This window comes from Aptenodytes patagonicus, chromosome 3 (assembly GCF_965638725.1).
Source record: "Aptenodytes patagonicus chromosome 3, bAptPat1.pri.cur, whole genome shotgun sequence".
Classification (NCBI taxonomy): domain Eukaryota; kingdom Metazoa; phylum Chordata; class Aves; order Sphenisciformes; family Spheniscidae; genus Aptenodytes; species Aptenodytes patagonicus.
Window position 1 is genome coordinate 78,916,179 of NC_134951.1, and position 16,337 is coordinate 78,932,515.

Consider the following 16,337-nt stretch of genomic DNA (forward strand, 5'->3'; position numbering starts at 1 on the left):
GAAAGCTAAAGCCCTGATAGAATTAAATCTGGCCAGGGACATCAACGGCAACGAGAAAAGATTCTATAGGTATGTCGGGGATAAAAGGAAGATGAGGGAAAATGTGGGCCCTCTCTGGAATGAAATGGGAGACCTGGTTACCCGGGATATGGAGAAGGCGGAGGTACTCAACAACTTTTTTGCCTCAGTCTTCACTGGCAAGTGCTCAAGCCACGCCACCCAAGTCGCAGAAGGCAAAGGCAGGGACTGGGATAATGAGGAACTGCCCACTGTAGGAGAAGATCAGGTTCGAGACCATCTAAGGAACCTGAAGGTGCACAAGTCCGTGGGACCTGGTGAAACGCATCCGAGGATCTTGAAGGAACTGGTGGATGAAGTTGCTAAGCCACTATCCATCATATTTGGGAAGTCGTGGCAGTCCGGTGAGGTTCCCACTGACTGGAAAAGGGGAAACATAACCCCCATTTTTAAAAAGGGAAAAAAGGAAGACCCGGGGAACTACAGGCCAGTCAGTCTCACCTCTGTGCCTGGGAAGAACATGGAACAGATCCTCCTGGAAACTATGCTAAGGCACATGGAAAATAAGGAGATGATTGCTGACAGCCCACATGGCTTCACTAAGGGCAAATCGTGCCTGACAAATTTGGTGGCCTTCTACGATGGGGTTACAGCATTGGTGGATAAGGGAAGAGCAACTGACATCATCTACCTGGACTTGTGCAAAGCATTTGCTAAATGACATCCTTGTCTCTAAATTGGAGAGACATGGATTTGATGGATGGACCACTTGGTGGATAAAGAATTGGCTGGATGGTCACACTCAAAGAGTTGCGGTCAACAGCTCGATGTCCAAGTGGAGACCAGTGACAAGTGGCGTTCCTCAGGGGTCGGTATACTGTTTAACATCTTTGTCGGCAACATGGACAGTGGGGTTGAGTGCACCCTCAGCAAGTTTGCTGATGACACCAAGCTGTGTGGTGCAGTTGACACACTGGAGGGAAGGGATGCCATCCAGAGGGACCTTAGCAGGCTTGAGAGGTGGGCCTGTACAAAACTCATGAAGCTCAACAAGGCCAAGTGCAAGGTCCTGCATGTGGGTCTGGGCAATCCCAAGCACGAATACAGGCTGGACGGAGAATGGATTGAGAGCAGCCCTGAGGAGAAGGACTTGGGGGTGTTGAGTCATAGAATCATAGAATAGTTTGGGTTGGAAGGGACCTCTAAAGGTCATCTAGTCCAACCCCCCTGCCATGGGCAGGGACATCTTCAACTAGATCAGGTTGCTCAGAGCCCCGGCCAACCTGACCTTGAACGTTTCCAGGGATGGAGCATCTACCACCTCTCTGGGCAACCTGTGCCAGTGCTTCACCACTCTCGTTGTAAAAAAACTTCTTCCTTATATCTAGTCTAAATCTACCCCCCCTTTAGTTTAAAACCATGACACCTTGTCCTGTCGCAACAGGCCCTGCTAAAAAGTTTGCCGCCACCTTTTTTATAAGCCCCCTTTACGTACTGATAGACTGCAATAAGGTCTCCCTGAAGCCTTCTCTTCTCTAGGTTGAGCAACCCCAATTCTCTCAGCCTTTCTTCATAGGAGAAGTGTTCCATCCCCCTGGTTGATGAGAAGCTCAACATGACCCGGCAATGTGCACTTGCAGCCCAGAAAGCCAACTGCATGCTGGGCTGCATCAAAAGAAGCGTGGCCAGCAGGTCGAGGGAGGGGGTTCTGCCCCTCTACTCCGCTCTTGTGAGACCCCATCTGGAGTACTGCATCCAGCTCTGGGGCCCCCAGCATAAGAAGGACATGGACCTGTTGGAGCGAGCCCAGAGGAGGGCCACGAAGAAGATCAGAAGGCTGGAGCACCTCTCCTATGAGGACAGGCTGAGAGAGCTGGGGTTGTTCAGCCTGGAGAAGATAAGGGGACACCTTATAGCTGCCTTCCAGTACCTGAAGGGGGCCTACAAGAAAGCTGGAGAGGGACTTTTTGCAAGGGCATGGGGTAATGGCTTTAAACTGAAGGAGGGTGGGTTTAGATTAGATATAAGGAAGAAATTCTTCACTACGAGGGTGGTGAGGCACTGAAACATGTTGCCCAGAGAAGCTGTGGATGCCCCATCCCTGGAAACATTCGAGGTCAGGTTGGATGGGGCTTTGAGCAACCTGGTGCAGTGGAAGGTGTCCCTTGCCCATGGCAGGGGGGCTGGAACTAGATGATCTTTAAGGTCCCTTCCAACCCAAATCATTCTACGATTCCAATTTTTTTCTGACTGCCAAGGGTGTGTCTGAGAAGCTTGTGAAAAAACAGCACAGGAGCAGAAGACAACACTCCAGACAGATGGCATGCAAAGGCCCCTCAAAAAGCCTGGCTTGCATGGAGGCTTCCACACAGTACAGCAGTGGGCCAAGCAAGCAGATCTTAAAGTTCAGTAACGAAGACTTTGATTTATGAACTTTGTGCAAGAGGTACATCCTCTTGCAGAGAAAGATGCATGGGAAGGAGTAGAGCTTCTTCTACAGAGGGTCCACATCAAGGGGCCAGCCCCAAACCTGAAGAAGTCATCTATCTCTGCTCTTAGCTAAGAAAAAATAGCTCAACAGCAAAGGAAAAATAAATCTAAACCAAGAGTTTTAAAATGCCCTTCGATTTTCAAACCCGAGCTGGCCATTTATACAAAAAGGCCACACAACTCAACAAGGAATGTGGACAGGAAGCAGGGTTTCATCTGACATCCCTAGGTGGGGCGCACAGAGGGAGCCCTTGGCTGGCCACAGAGCCCACTGCCATTGCTCACCTTTTAGATGTAGAGAGCAAAGGCAGGGCATGCAGCGTACAGAAACAGTCCCCACGCAAGCATGCAAGGTGGCATTCTTTTACAGAGCACAGGGCATGCACAGGCTGCTGAAAGCAGAGCTCACTGATAATTGCTCAAAGGCATGCTCTACGCAGAGGTAGCCTGTGACTGGCAAAGAATAATATGCTAAAAGGAACACTTCCTAAGTGTGGCATTTGGAATATTAAAGTACAAAGCTACCACTTTAAAGTGATAACAACTACCTCCTCCCAACACTTAGTAACGTGTCAACATAACTTCAAGATAAAAATCACAGATTAGGGGAGAGGATGATATAGTATGTAGTTAAAAACCAAACCAACTAAACAAAAAAAGCCAATTGTACCCCCTCCAGCAGATTCTGTAAACTATAAGAATCGAATGCAACTTTAAGCTGAAACGTGATTTTTGCATTAGTCATAATTAAACATTAGTTCCTGAAGACTGATGGTACACAGATTTTTTTCCCCACTTTTTGTTTTTCCCCCAAATATACACTAACATTTACTTAAGTTGGCCAGATCCTCAACTGGCATAAAAATAATCCTCGACTCCAGTGTAGTCACTGTTACACCATGCTGAGTTACACAAAATAAGGATTAGACTCGTCACACCCATTACAAAGCTAAAGCTTTATCTGTGGTTTGATCTTCTTGGCAATTTAACCTCAATGCTTGCTTAGTCATAGAATTAAAACCTGCATGTACACATGCATGAACTGGCTAGTGTAATAAGTGAAAAATATGTTGCTTTATTGAAACATTATGGCTGTAATTTTGAAAGTCGACATTACACAACGATAGTTCTAGTGCTTGCTGTGCCTCAGCTCCATAAACATGATCCATTTCATTTTCTTACAGAATGAAGACAACAAACATTTTATTGATAAAAAGCATTTCACCCTTTTTGATGGAGTGTCATCAATGTTTTTTCAGATGAAACATACCAAGCAAGATAAACTACAGACAGTTTAATATGGCCAAGCTTGTGTTCCTGTAACACAGCCAAGCTGTAATTGCTTTGGGAACCACGACAAGAATCAGATTTAATGCAAGATCTTAAATGCACAAGCCTTCAACGTATCCTGAAAGTTAAGAGTACTTCAGATCCTCATAGAGCCTATGATAGGAACTGAGAACTTGTGGTTAAAACCTGTACGTTAAGGCATGCTCTAGCATTTGAGCCAGCAGCTCTGATCTGGGCACAAGCCTTGCACAGGACCCTTCCAGTTACTGCGTGTGTACTGGCACACCACCTCACTTCCCAGCTTCCCCCCAGCTCCCATTCCCATATTGCTTTCCCTCTGAAAATGCAAATTGATCATTCAAGTTTGACCAAATAGATTCTCTCTTTCTAACATAATGCCCACAAAACTGGAACACAATTTTTCTTCAGGTGAAGAAGAAATTTTAAGTCAGCATATATATTCTTGAAAAAAGAGGTTTAAATTGATGCCTTCTCTAGTGCAGTCCTGAGCTAGAGGGGTGGAGGAACACAGAAACAAGTTTTGTTCATTTCTTTAGCCACTGTTCCTTTTAAACTATCTCCATACTGAAAGTTAAAGCAACCCTCCCTTCAGAAAAAACAGCTGCACACTTCAAACGTTTCATTTCACAGCTTTTTTCTGTCTTTTATCCGTACACAATCTGCCTACAAAACAGCTTCTTCTCTCCAAGTTACACAGCGTGTGGAACAAAGCCAGCCTCACAAGTACAACGGGTTTAACACACATACAGATCTGCAGTAGTCAGTGTTTTGAAATGCTCTTTTCAAACCCTTTGGGGAAATTAATTACTTAACAGCCACAGGTCAGAGATATTTGTCTCACATTTGAAGGCTTCTCTTATCCTTCTTCCCCAAGGAATTTAGCAATACTCCTACGTTTCAACAAACCAGTAGTTCCTCGTGGCAACAGGACCAGCCAGTGCAGGTAACAATCAAGCGGGCATTTCCTCCTCCTGCTCCTCCAGTCCACCAGGACTGCCCCCAAAGGCCAGCACGCGACTCCTTGTTGAAGACCTAATGAGGCACAGAAGGGAGCAGCAGGAATGACCTTCCAATTGTAATACCAGAATTCAGTAAAAGTGCCCTTCCAGACAAACAAGTTGATCCCACGGGTTTCTTCTACTAACATTTATTTTTCATAAGACATCCTACAAAAGTACCCACCTGCAACAGGCACTGTTCAGATATAAGAGCAGACAACCTTCATATACTTTTTTGGTCTTCCCTGTTTAAAAATGCGATCATGATTACAGGACTTTTCTACAGCAACAAATCAATGACACAAGCTGGAAATAAAGGAGAGACTCCAGCATCCTGACTCTTACTCTTTGTATGAAGGCCAGAGACAGAATTATCATTCCCACCCCATTTGGGACAAAGCACTCAACAGTATTTCCAACTTTCTCATATTGTTCACAGGAACCACCTTTGAAAAACAGTCCTGAAGATTGCTACGGCACTCCAATATCCTACACAACAGAGGAAGAAGAGCATATCACTGCTCTTAATAGAGGTCCAATTCCCATATTTCCAACATAGAAAAAGAACTTTTCAAGGACTTATTTAGAAGACACATACATCGAGTAGCAGCACATATCAGGTCCTGTCTTTCCCATTAACTTTAAGTCACTAAGTCCAATAGTGTAACCCACATGGCTTGGGATGCTCCTGGGACATTGTTTGCTGTTCTGCTCACCTGCATTTGCATAATGGTCTACTTATCAACCATCATTTGCTTTCCATATGAAGAAATCTATCACTTCTTATCAGAGTAAAGTCCGTATCCCAAAAAGACTCATGGATCTGCCATTCCAGCCTTTCTAATTCTCACCTGAGGACTGCATGCACCTACAGGAAGCTACAAGCTATTGCCATACAACTAAGGAAATTTAAATCACCTTTCAGGAAACCTTGAATTTTAGGCATGAATTAATGCAGATTTCTAGCACTGAGTCAGAGCCTATGAAGACACAAGGAAGACAAACTCCATGGTAAGCTTCAATCCAACCAGAAATTTTCTGAACTCTTAGCATTTAAAAAAAATACTGAAAACAGTGTCATACAAAAAGGAAAACGGACTGTGGTCTCAATTTTAAACTCTAGATAGACTAAGAACGTCTGGAAACTAAAGAGGTATGTCAGCTATTTTGCCTGTGTATCTTCCTCCTTCTTTATGAGCACAAAAGGCAATACATGTTCAAATAATAAAACTTTAATTGATGTATTTTGGCGGGTAGGACAATTCATTGATAAAAATTCAGCTGAGATCAGTTTGCATTCAATTTCTGAAAATATAGCCCAAGCCAGCCAATGAAAGCACTTTTCTGAATACTGCAAGTTTATCATCTCCCTCCCTATCTTTTGCCTTTGTACAAAGAATAGCATTACAAGTCTATCACATAGGCCCTACAGATAAATGGTTTGAGTTTGAAGGTAGTAACAGATTCTTCAGTTCTCTACAGCTAACCTGCCAATATAGAGTCTGCAGCAAACTACACATGGCACATCTTTAGATGAGACACCATAAGAGCTAGGGAAAAAGCCTGGAAAATGTCAGAGAATGGCATGAGTTAGTTTGCTTTAAGGAAAAAAAAAAATCCAATAAAAGACTCTCCACAGCATTCGAGGGTGGTATAAGAAAGGAGCTCCTTTACAGCAGCAAAGCTATATTAATGAAAGCCCCTGTCAAAAGCCTCACAGCTGCAGATCTCCCATGCTTTCCCAAAAACCAAGGGTAAGCTTCTTTAGAAGTGACAGCAAGAAATTAAATCTGTACAATCACTCTGTATTTCCTTACCTAACGCAGGCAGCAGATACATTCATTCAACAAAATCTTTCATTAGCAGTACATATTGATTCCTGAACTTTTTTGTTTTAACAGAGCTACATAAGTACCATTGAGCAGTAAGAAATTTATGTGGAAAAATGGAAAAAATAATGGAAAAACTCTCATGTATTAGGAAGCTCACTGTTTTTTTAACTTTCAAAGAAAACCCTACAGTCAGAGATATGATATACTAGAGATTCAATTTAGAAACACAGCTAAGTGAGCTGAAGAATAATCAGGCTGAAGTGTACTTCCCACTTTAACACCATGAGAGAAAGGAAATGTTATTGATATTCCAATGCAGTTTGCTTGAGTACAGAAAAAGCACACAGATGTAAAATACTAATAAAAATGGGCTAACAGAAGAGCAAAACAATCTACCCACAAACAATTGCACTGTAATCTCTTGTACCTCTATCCCTTTGTAGTTCCTTATTTTGTTTCAAACATTATTTCAGCAAGGACCAAAATGGGTCTGCCAAAAGGGTAACTGCCTCCCCAAAACCAAGCAGATGAAAGAATTGTTTTGCACACATTCCCATTTGGTTTCTTATCCAGAGTTAAAGGATTCGTACTTCTAAACACTGTGTTGGAAGAAACATGTTTAAGCACAGACTACGCCAAGATGGTTGTAAAGGAAATTCAGCAACATACATTTAGATTGCTACATATGTTTAGACCTTGCTACCTTGCAACAGTGTCCAAAGTGAGAAAACAACATAATCCTCAAGTAAGAAGCTGCCCTGGTTTCAGCTGAGATAAAGTTAATTTTCTTCATAGTAGCTGGCATAGTGCTGTGGTTTGGATTTAGCATGAGAATAATATGATTACACACTGATGTTTTAGTTGTTGCTAAGCAGTGTTCATACTAAGTCAAGGACTTTTCAGCTTCCCATACTCTGCCAGCAATGAGGTGCACAAGAAGCTGGGAGGGGGCACAGCCAGGACAGCTGACCCAAACTGGCCAAAGGGATATTCCATACCATATGACGTCATGTTCAGTATATAAGCTGGGGGGAGTTGGCCGGGGGGCAGCGATCACTGCTCGGGGACTGGCTGGGTGTCGGTTGGCGGGTAGTGAGCAGTTGAATCACCTGTTTTTGCTGAGTTTTGTTCCTTTTTCTCTCTCTTGTTGCTTTCCTTTTCATTACAATTTTTTTTATTATTTTATTTCAATTATTAAACTGTTCTTATCTCAACCCATGAGTTTTCTCACTTTTGCTCTTCCGATTCTCTCCCCCATCCCACCAGGGTGGGGGGGGAGTGAGCAAGCGGCTGTGTGGTGCTTGGTTGCCAACTGGGGTTAAACGACGACAGAAGCCTTAACCTGAAGGTTGCAAACAAGTCACAGGAAATAACCACCTAGCCATAGAGGAGTACCAAGCATGTGCACTCAGAAGCTCTTTCATCTCAAGTGTCACACTGAAAGACCTCAAGTACCTGCTGAAAGGAAATATTGCTTCCTACCCGTTTAGAAATCCTCCTGCAAAAAGTTAGTCAGACACCAGATATTTTCACTGGACCAGCTGCTGAAATCCTCGCAGCAGGATGAGCCCGAAAACCTACTCCACAACAACTTGCTGCTATGTGACTTTCATGCTTTTGGGAGAGGGAGAATCACGTAGGTATACACTTTCAGTGGTGAACATTGCTCAAGAGGGAGCAGGGGGGTGGAAGATGTGGCCAACCAATAGCAAATGAGACAAGACACACTGCACCTCACTTGGATGTTACACCAGTAAATCTATTCCCTGACCAAACACAGGAGAATTCAGAATTCCCCCTGTAGTTCTGCCTATGGAAGCAGTGCTCTTCCCCAGACAGGGTTGGATTACTGCTAGTTTGTATTTGCTTGTAACTGGTGCTGGTGATCAATAAGCTACTCTGCATCGTTGCAGGAAGGTTACATAAGATCAAGAGGCTATCCTTCAGATTTAGTACCATTTTAGCAATTAAAATCAGCCCTATAGTTAAAATGGGGTTTGTACAAATATGCAATGTCTCTCAAGAAGAATTTGATCCTCTGGATTGTGATATTCACCGTTAACGAATAAACAACTGTAGCACCAAACTTGTGCAAATATTTATGTCTTCATGTTCTGTGCTATGACTTGGATCATTAGATATCATATTCCTGAGTTATGTCGTGTTGGATGGAAGTACAAAACACTCCAGATTTACCCCAGTTCAGGAATCTAGGAAGCTTGCTGGCCAGATCTAATGCTTAACAAGAAGTGCTAGAAACTTTGTGATGTGAGATGCCAGACACCAAACAGAATGTGATTCACCTTCTATTGCTTCCCTGCCATCCCTCTCTCCAGTCTGCAGGCTATCACCATCACCCTTCTTCAGATCAGGAATCTGAGGCAAAAAAAAAAAAAAAAAAAAAGGAAAATGAAGACAAGCAACCTCTACAAAGGCTCTAGCAACAGCAAAATAATATCAGTGACAGTGAAGCTGCTCTTTTTAATAAAGATCAGACTAAGTGCCTCTCTAGCTCTTCACTAGTCTTGGATAGAAAGCATCAGCATCAAAAGGTTTTTTTCACATCCATTTTCCCAGAAAGCAGTCCCTTTCTCCTAAACTAAGAGCTGGTCATAACAGACCATATCCCTTTTAGGTTGAATTAGGAATTCTGCTAAAGGTCACGCACAGATGTCATTCAATCACACCTTCATGAACAGAACAGCACTATGCTCACACAGCATGCCTGCAATCAGCATACAGTCTTGGTTGATCCACTAAAGCTCATCTTCAATACCTGAACCACTATGAAAACTGGATAACAACGCCTGCAAGGGGCATAGAATGAGAGGGACTGAAATGTTATTAGTTGATACAGCAAGCTAATGGTAGTATGGAAAATACGGAGGCATTTGCTAGGCACTGCAGAAGACTTATTCATAGTGATGAATGTAATTCAGCTAACACAATCTGGAAAAAAGGGAGTTCAAGCTGTGATGGATGCAGAGAACAAACGCATTATCTTACTCTACCAGCAAAATAATGGAGAACCTGCTGCAGTGATTGGCTCCTTCAGTCTTTCCAAATTAAAGTAGAGAAGTTCAAGGTTTGGTCTCAGTGGGGAACTGTACAGATACCAGCAGCATTGCCACAAGTACATAACAGGTATAAAAGGGTATTAGGAAGCAGGCTGGAGGAAGGCGTTAACGAATTAGCGTAGATGACACTTTAGAGTAGATGATTTCTACTCTAACAAAACATCTACATTGTCAAAGCAAAGGAAACTAATAGTTTTTGAGGGCAAAACTCATTTCGGGGTGAGAGAGATCTACCTGGACCCTTCGGAAGGCTTCAAAAGGGAAATCAACCATAAGAGCAAATATGACCTACCAGAAGGAAACTGTGTATGCTCATATGTGATCATGCACACACAAGCTTGCAGGACAATAATTCAGACAACTCAACAGTAGAATACTGGGGCACATGCCATCATATGACAAGAGAATACTCAGCAACAAAAAGAAAACATTTCAAAATCACATCCACGAACAAAAGTAGTGTGATCTCTCTACTACCCATAAAATGGATCCTGACTGATTTTATGAATGGCATTATACAGCCTATCACTTGAAGAGACAAGAGGTTCATATTTCAGTATTATGGTGTACATCCCTAAGTCTACTTTCTGTCTCCCTGCCCCTAGAAGACGCAGACCCCAGAATGAAGCAAGCAAGAGCTGGAAAACACACCTATACAGGCTGCAGCGTACTTCATAGCTTGAAACATTTAATCTACTGATCTCACAGCATTATTTTGTGAACAAATACTGATACATTTTGTTTACCAACAGACATGTTTCCAGGAGAGGTACAATCCAGAGCGCTCTTTGCAAGACTGACAACTACTAGTATGTTTTGGGCAAACAAAAACAAATCCTTGAAGTCATAAAATTTAGATACACAGACTGTTTAAAATTGGAGCATCGTTTCACCCCACATTAATGGAATTTTTTTTAAAACACTAAAAGACAATCTAGCTGTAGAAGCTAACAATATACTGCTACAGAGTTCATAACTTGTGATATATTATTTTTAAATCAGAGGAATACCTCCTGCTGCCCCTACTTCGATGGCTTCAATGAATCAGATACTACTCGCTCATATTCTATTGTCCTTGCTAGCAACAAAAGGTGAGATCACTCCTGTCACTTTGCTCATTTTTCACTAGATCTTTTTTATGATGCAGTGCTAAGTATGTTACTACATTACTTATAAGGAAGACAAAGCAAGTTAGAAAATTAAACATTATAGAATCATAGAATGGTTTGGGTTGGAAGGGACCTCTAAAGGCCATCTAGTCCAACCCCCCTGCCATGGGCAGGGACATCTTCCACTAGATCAGGTTGCTCAGAGCCCCGGCCAACCTGACCTTGAACGTTTCCAGGGATGGAGCATCTACCACCTCTCTGGGCAACCTGTGCCAGTGCTTCACCACTCTCGTTGTAAAAAAACTTCTTCCTTATATCTAGTCTAAATCTACCCTCCCTTTAGTTTAAAACCATGACACCTTGTCCTGTCACAACAGGCCCTGCTAAAAAGCTTGTCCCCATCTTTCTTATAAGCCCCCTTTACGTACTGATAGACTGCAATAAGGTCTCCCCAAAGCCTTCTCTTCTCTAGGTTGAGCAACCCCAACTCTCTCTCAGCCTTTCTTCATAGGAGAGGTGTTCCATCCCCCTGATCATTTTCATGGCCCTCCTCTGGACCCGCTCCAACAGGTCTGTGTCTTTCTTATGCTGAGGGCTCCACAGCTGGATGCAGTACTCCAGGTGGGGTCTCACCAGAGCAGAGTAGAGGGGAAGAATCACCTCCCTCGACCTGCTGGCCACGCTTCTTTGGATGCAGCCCAGGATACGACTGGCCTTCTGGGCTGTGAGCGCACATTGCTGGCTCATGTCCAGCTTTTCATCCACCACTACCCCCAAGTCCTTCTCGGCAGGGCTGCTCTCAATCCCTTCATCCCCCAGCCTGTATCGATACCAGGGGTTGCCCCGACACAGGTGCAGGACCCTGCACTTGGCCTTGTTGAACCTCATGAGGTTCACATGGGCCCACTTCTCCAGCTTGTCCAGGTCCCTCTGGATGGCATCCCGTCCCTCAGGTGTGTAAACCACACCACTCAGCTTGGTGTCATCTGCAAACTTGCTGTATGATGACATATATATACACTCTTCTCTGCTCCAAGCGTATTTTATATTTAACAAACTCTGTCACACACAATATACCCCTATGAATTTAATTTTTGAGAGCAGAAGAATCCAAAGAGTCAATGATATTCATCATTCTAACAAAAGTAGATTTTAAAGAAAGCTAATCATCTACCTTACTGTACACAGCTCAGTGATCAACACCGAAGATTGGAACTTACAAGCAGGACACCCCCTCAGTCTGACATGTAAACCCCTACTTCAAATTTGCAGGGAACATGGGAAGAAACCTAAGACTACATTACAGGAAAGAGGTATGGCAATGGTTTGTCTAGAGATACCCAAGGTAGCCTGAGTGCTGAGAATAAAATTGTCACAGCAGCATGGAGCTCAATGCAGGCTGCAACAAACACCTCACTGCCTGGATGGGTACTTGGACACCTGCCTACTCAGATCTCCATGCTACCATAACTATCCTGCCCTCAGTAGCAGAGTTTATCTAGATTAAAACTAACATTGGCATTTCCTTAGTACACTCTATTTCTAGAGTCATCCCCGTGGCATGGCTTGAGATAAAACAAGAAGGCTAAGGTGATGGTCTAGCTCTCCAAAGGTTCAGATCAACATTTTCTTTTTGCATGACTACCAAATCTGGCCTCCAGTTTTCTCCCTCAGTATTTGTTGCAAACTTTTCATAGTCTTTATCAGTGGCTTCGTATGGATGTGGTGTGTGGAACCAAGATAACAAAAGCTTATATGGACAAGTAGCACTTGAGAAAGTCATTTTGCACACATTACTCAAAACAACATTGCAAACAGGCTAAGAAAGCAGTCCTAAGCGCCCTATGAAAGCTCTTTGCTACATCTACGTTGACAAGCATAACTCAGTTTGTTTTATAAATAGAACACTACAGGATTATAATAAGGACACTGTGGCATACTTTGAACAACAGCAGACTGCTTCCTCTGCAGTGTAAGATGGCAGTAGAGGGAAGTGGAGGAAGAAGAAATCCCTGCCTCTCTGGGGCCCTCTTGCTTCCCACCCCTTCCCACCTACTCAGCTGCACCAGAGGAGAGAATTCTCCTGCACCAGGAGAGAATTCTGCCCCAGCACCACCTTGGTATTAACAACAAGCAAAACGGCCAAGGGCTCCTCTGAACTCCAAGTGGGCAGTGGGTTGCATACAGGGAAACAAAATAATCTTGAGGATTAACATGGCCCCAATACTACCACAGAGCCTTATTTGGATGCCCAGTTCTCACACTGCAAAGCCCATGTACATGGAAGGAATTAGCTTTACTGTCTCGTAACAGCAAGCCAAGATGATGAACTTGAAGCAGTTCTCAGTTTCCTCTGGTTTTGTTTCTAGAAAGCTCAGTCATAAAAAGAGTCAGTTTCCATCTTGTTTTTGCTGCAGTCAATGAGCAGGCATCAGGGTGCCTCCTTCCATGCAAAGAAGGGCCTTCCCCTCACAGGGATTTACAAACTGCAGCCTACATAGTGTAACTTTACCCAGAGGTGTAATAACATCCCTTTCATAGCAAAACAACAGGTATTAGTACTACTATAATTTATTTATGGAGGCAGATTAGAAGCTAAGTCAATAGCTTTTAAAGTCCATATGCACCTGTCCACATGACTGTGCCATTGTTGGCAGATCTTTTGTTTATGCAAAGTTCACCTGGTGCAGAGAATCAGCGGGAGGCCAGTTTGCCACCCACCCTGGGAGCACAAGGTGGATCTCAGCACAAGGAAAAGCTAATTTTTCCCCAACACAGTGGCAGCAAGTGGACAAGTCATCAACCACTGCTCCACTCACAGGCAAATACCTTCCTGAGTAAATACACCCAGCACCACTAAAGAAGCCATTTGTCTGGTATGTGTATGTCCCATTCTCATAGTCTTGGCACATGGCAGAGTTATGTCCCAAACAGCCCGCAGGAACCCAGTACGCTCTGCTCACTCCAGGGTAGCACTGCACCAGCATATCAAGCACAAACTGGTTCAGGAAGTACAAACCACTTTCCCACTGCCCCAGCAAGCTACACAGCCATGTGCACACATGGCACTAACACCGAAGACAACCTGTTCCCTCAATGTGTTTGGCCAACTTTACAAGCTAGTGCAGAAAAGCCACACGTACCCTTTGTGGTAATTTGCTGTCCTCAGATAAGGGGGAAGAGGAAGATGTATTCCCACCTCTTCCAATTCGGGCACAAACGGCATCCATGGGAACTGTGATGTATTCCACACTAAGCGCTTCCTTCCTTGGCATACATCTTGGCTCTCAGTCTTTTGGAAAAAGAGATTGAGGACAAAATGTCCCTAAATTATTTAAAAATAAAAAATAAGATTGATTTCTTGCCCAACCTTTGTTCTAATGCCATCTTCCAAGCACGCTTATTTTTAAAATTTTTATTGTTATCACCTTGTTGAGGTTTGCAGTGTTCAACTTCTTTATTAGAGGTTCACTCTGTGGAGTTCAGTATTAGGGAGAGTTTTTCAGGGTTGTCATTTTACAAAAGGGGGATTAACAGGCAGTTGAACCAGTCAGTGAATATACTTGGAGCCAGAAAATATTTTCTGAAAGTTAGAAGCCCAAAGGCTTTGGTTTTTTGTTTTGTTTCTTTAAACTTAAAACGCCACAGAGGGTGTGTAACCCTTACTAGTCTTTTAGCTCATTTCAAGACCAACACAGACAAAAGTCTGTTCTTTTCAAGCTGAATGTCCACTCTCTGCAACTAACACTCTTCAGTAAAGGTTGAGACATATAGAGGAAGGAGGACTAGAACTAACCATTACCTTGTAGATATTTGTCAAATGGGATAATGGGATCAAACAGGAAGAGTTTATTCATAGTAAAACATGAAAAGTACCTTGGAGATATAAAAGCAACCCAAACTGCAATCTGGTAAATGGCTAACACACCCTTTGGGGAGCAGGAGACTCGAGCTAAACAAGGCTTCCAATCTGCAATTAAAGAACATTTACCCAATTCAAATTTCATAAAAAGCCACGGCAGCAAAATTGGCAGTTTATCAGAAACAATATTTTTTCGTTCGCAACGCTGTCATTAGAAAGTTCTCCCCAATGCTAATATATAATGAAGCAGGACAGTAGAGAAGCTAAACTCACCCTATCTGACCAACCCAGGATTCACAGTTGGTTTGAAGAACAACAACTTCTCAACACCAATTACTGAAGGTAACTTGATGTGCCATTACACCTGCTCTGTTCCATTAAAAGCAAGTTGTTGCTCTAGTTAATCCTTTCCACTGTAAATTCAAACTGGAAACCAGGTTTCTACCTGTTCTCTAACTTGCATTGATGAAGAGAAGTTTGAAGTCTGTGGCTTTAGCCTGCTGGGTTGTCAGTAGTTACAGTGAAAAGCTGTAGTGCTGTTGCCATACTCACAATAGAGAAGCAGCAGCTCACACAACTACATGTCCTCAACTACCAAACCACAGTTACTCCATACAGCCATTTTACGCTATGAAGCTGGTGAAGGGTCTAGAGAACAAGTCTTATGAACAGTGGCTGAGGTAACTGGGGTTGTTTAGTCTGGAGAAAAGGAGGCTGAGGGGAGACCTCATTGCTCTCTACAACTACCTGAAAGGAGGTTGTAGCAAGGTGGGTGTTAGTCTCTTCTCCCAGGTAGCAAGTGATAGGACAAGAGGAAATGGCCTCAAGTTGCGCCAGGGAAGGTTTAGATTGGATATTAGGAAAAATTTCTTCATCAAAAGGGTTATCAAGCATTGGAACAGGCTGCCCAGGGAAGTGGTTGAGCAACCATCCCTGGAGGTATTTAAAAGACATGTAGACGTGGTGCTTAGGGACATGGTTTAGTGGTGTACTTGGCACCATTAGGTTTACGGTTGGACTCAATGATCGTAAGGGTCTTTTCCAACCTAAATGATTCTATGATTCAATGAATACTTTTACTTGAACTAGTCTGGCTTGATTCACGTGAACAGATAAGCACCCCCAACTCAAGCTAGGCTAGTGAAGTGGGGACAAGTCATTAATCACAATAGCAGTTTAGCTTCCCATATGCAGTATGACAGCAGACATTGCACATGGAGAAGTGAGAATATTAGTTCTTATATTAGAAAGGAGATAGGAAGAAAAGGGGTAGAAGAAAACACCACCACTACTTGAAATACAAAAAAACTTTCCCAAAGAGCACAGTGTCAAAGATGAAACGCTCTCCCCTGATTTTATGGAACCATTTATCTCTACCTTTGACATCAAATGGAAACTGACTGAACTTGCAAGGCCTAAAGGCAGCTGCTGCTTTCATTCCATTCTTAAGTTAAACCATGCCCGCTCTGTTTCACTCTTTTGTTGACTTAGGCTGTACCAGCCCCTCGAAGCAACATGATGCTTGTCACCATTTACATCCTCCAAGGCCAAGCTTCATTGTCTCAAACTGTAAGCTGTTTCCATGACTTCCATCAGACCCATACAGACCCAACTTAAGTTATTTATTAGTCAGCACACCA

General features: G+C 43.2%; 1 protein-coding gene across 3 annotated transcripts in view; it reads right to left on the reverse strand.

Moving 5' to 3' along the window:
- Positions 1-16,337, reverse strand: part of AGPAT4 (1-acylglycerol-3-phosphate O-acyltransferase 4) — an 88,754-nt gene that overhangs the window by 54,639 nt on the left and 17,778 nt on the right. The window contains exon 2 of one of the 3 annotated variants that reach the window (XM_076333956.1): positions 8,953-9,025. The exons of the other annotated variants lie outside the window; for them this stretch is intronic. The gene's annotated coding sequence lies outside the window, so the exon portion shown is untranslated. The remainder of the gene's footprint in view (positions 1-8,952; positions 9,026-16,337) is intronic. 3 annotated transcript variants of the gene reach the window in all.